Below are 3,181 nucleotides of genomic sequence, written 5' to 3'. Positions count from 1 at the left end.
ATTCACAGGCAACAGCTCTTGTGGACGATCCTTCAATTAGCGTGCCAGTTGCACGGTCTCTCAAGCCCTGTGACATTATTTTGTGTGATAAACTACACATTTTAAAGTGGCCTTTTATTGTGGCCAATCCACAGCACACCTTAATCATGCTGACATCTGTCAGGTGGATGGAATTTTTTTTGGCAAAGGTGAAGTGCTCACTAACATGAATTTTAACAAAATTGTGAGCAAAATTTGAGAGAAATAAACCTTTTCTGTGCCTGAAGGAAATCTTAAATCTTTTACCTCAACTCACAAAATTTGGAGCAAAAACAAAAGTATTGTGTTCATACTTTTGTTGAGTGTAATTACTGTATTCAGAGGCCAAATTCCCTTCAATGATGTGTATAGATCTGTCCAATCTTTGGTCTGAGGTGTTTGCAACCTGTTTGAGATTCTCGCTTTTCTTCTCCTGCTTGAAGTATCAAGAGCTCAACAACTGCAAGACCACAACACCTTAATCTTGCAAACAAGTCAGAAAGCTCAGCTGCGTATAAGGGAAACAAACTTACACCGATAATATAGGAGGTAGCACTTAAACAAGAAATATGTATTTTACATGTGATCACCTCTGAATGTCACTTAAAATATACTTTCATTCATCTTTTTAGTCTGAACAAATAGCATCAACACGTTTTTTTTGCTATATCTTCTGCAATTTTAAATCGGACAGAATAATGTTTGCAGACTCCTATAAGACTCCATACGAATGAGTCCACATCTGGACACACCTGACTATGAACTGTAAAGATTGTTAGTACTATATTTGGCAGTTAAAAGTCAGTCAGTTTTGAAAGTCGGCCCTCTTCAACAACATATCAAGAGGTGACTGTGGTGCTTGCACAATTACAAAAACTCCTGAACATTTCACTCAAACCTATTAGTGCTTTGCAATAAACAACTTGGCACCTGCTGTTTGTTGGAAACCAACCCTCTCCACATTTTAAATAGTTTTAGTGGGAAAAGCACACGGTGAAATTATTGCATTAGCATGCAGGACTTCTAAGTGGAATGGAGACATCATTAATGCACCTGTTTTCCCCTCAAACCTCAGTCAAAATGTCAGCCTTGAAAAAGGTCCATTTTATAATATTCGAGAACTGATAATCAATTAAAATGTATATTAAACCTTACATCTGATAAAACTCGTACAGGACAAGCTGCAGTGTGAAGGTAGTCAGTTCACCCCAACGATCTTCTTTCCAGAACAGACTGGTTATTTCTTGGTCTTGACCAACACTGTCACATGTTAAAGGACCGAGCTGAAATAAATAAAGGTGTTTGTCTGAGCTTGACCTGATGTAATTTCTGCATGAGTGCCTTGCAAGAAATAAATGCTGCTAGTTTGATTTGAACAGAAAAGTGAATCCAATTGCCTCCTCCAGGATTAGAGTGTCTACTAAAACACTGCAATACAATACGATAGGAAAGTCAGCACCTCACCAAAATCACAAATTCATATATAAAAAGGTTACTTTTCTAAAACCAAGGTTGATGTTTTTGAGAGGATGTGTTTGTGAGATGCTTGTTTGGTATAGACCTGTTTTTTTCTACCTACAAATGAATAGATGATTGCCCTTTTGGCACCAGTTGTTGTGTTTTTCAGCAGACATCTCTTCATATGCCTTCAAATGGAACTCGTGAGCTTGCAACATGGGAGGTCGTGTGCACGGTACGGTCGGCATTCAAGTCATGAGAACACTGCTGCTAGGCAACAGCAGCATGGACAGCATCTGCCACAAAGCCTAACAACTTAACAATTAACTAGCAGGCTTAAAACTCTGTATGAATAAAATTACGGCACGTTAAATTACCATCCAACAACAACAACAAAATGAACTTTCGTGGCCTCCGCCCCTTTCTGATAATGTCAGTAAAAACTTCACAACTTGTAAACTCAAAGCTTTAGAAAGATCTGAGGTCATTAGGTGTGGGGCGGGGGAGGGGGGAAGGGGGTGTTCATATGAACATGGTAAACATGGTAAACACAACACCATTTGAAGGCAGCATTCGCAGATCTTTTTCAAAGTTGACATTTTGACTGAGGGTGTATTAACACAAGTGTATTAATGATGGCTGCATTCCACTTAAAGGAGGTGATGATTTTGCGCATGCTGGTTCACTGGTTAAGTTTATTGAGGCATCTTTAATTACACCGTGTGCTTTTATTGTGACAAGTCAAAATGTCTGCGTTAAAAAGGTCTCTTTTAGATAACAAACTCTCTATTCCTTTGAAAAGCATAGATAACGTTTGAAAGTAATCGCCAGACTAATTTTACGTTGTGTGTAATCTGAGTAACATCTTCCACTCACAGGATCTTTAGTTTTTTTTCTGTCCGGTACAGTTGATGTATAACAATGAAAACAGACCAGACACGTATAAGCTTTTCAAACATGATTCAGTCACTGGCATAATGCTTTACAGGACCGGAAGTTTTCTCGATGGTTATGAAATGTAATCATGTGATATCCACAGTATGCACAATTTTTTTTTTTTTTATTGTTGAACTTATTTCGTGCGCGAAGAACACTGTAAATCACAAACACATCTCGTGTCCTGTCAACACTGCCTATAAAAATATACTTCAAGGTTCAAAAAAAGGATGTGATGCGTGCTCCGTTACCAGGAGATACACATTTCTATAGCCACAGGAAAAACATACAACATGTTCATACTTGAGCCTTTTGTTTATAAGTTACTATTTATGAAGATATGTGTCATGTGATGACTCCTTGAGCTCTCTTGCACAATTATGGTGTCTCTTGTGAGATGCCGCACCCACTGCGATGCCCTCCAGTGCAAGAATTCAGCCCGTTCCAAAAAACGAGGGCCAATCACCACATCAGATTTATAGAGGCTAAAACTTATTTTACATTCTGTGAGATATTTAAGTCTTATTGTCTCTTTCTCGAAACATGCATGAATTTATGTTGTTCAGATCCAGGTTTTGAGCCTTGGTACCCCACCAGAGGGAACTTGTGCTTTAGTATTTTTAGCTGATGTACTACAGAGGCATCTAGTGGCTCTAGATAGGCATGACAAGCTGTGCAGGGGAGTGTCAACACTCACAGCTGCTTTAGAACAAAGTCGATCTGAGTCTCAGAACAGCAAGTTTTGAAAAAAAGAAACAACCAAAATTAT

The sequence above is a fragment of the Embiotoca jacksoni genome, unplaced genomic scaffold, assembly GCF_022577435.1.
Source record: "Embiotoca jacksoni isolate LCO1_2020_lvr unplaced genomic scaffold, fEmbJac1.0.p SCAF_15, whole genome shotgun sequence".
NCBI classification, from domain to species: domain Eukaryota; kingdom Metazoa; phylum Chordata; class Actinopteri; family Embiotocidae; genus Embiotoca; species Embiotoca jacksoni.
The sequence above is the reverse complement of the archived record's forward strand: the minus strand, read 5'-3'. Positions refer to the sequence as shown.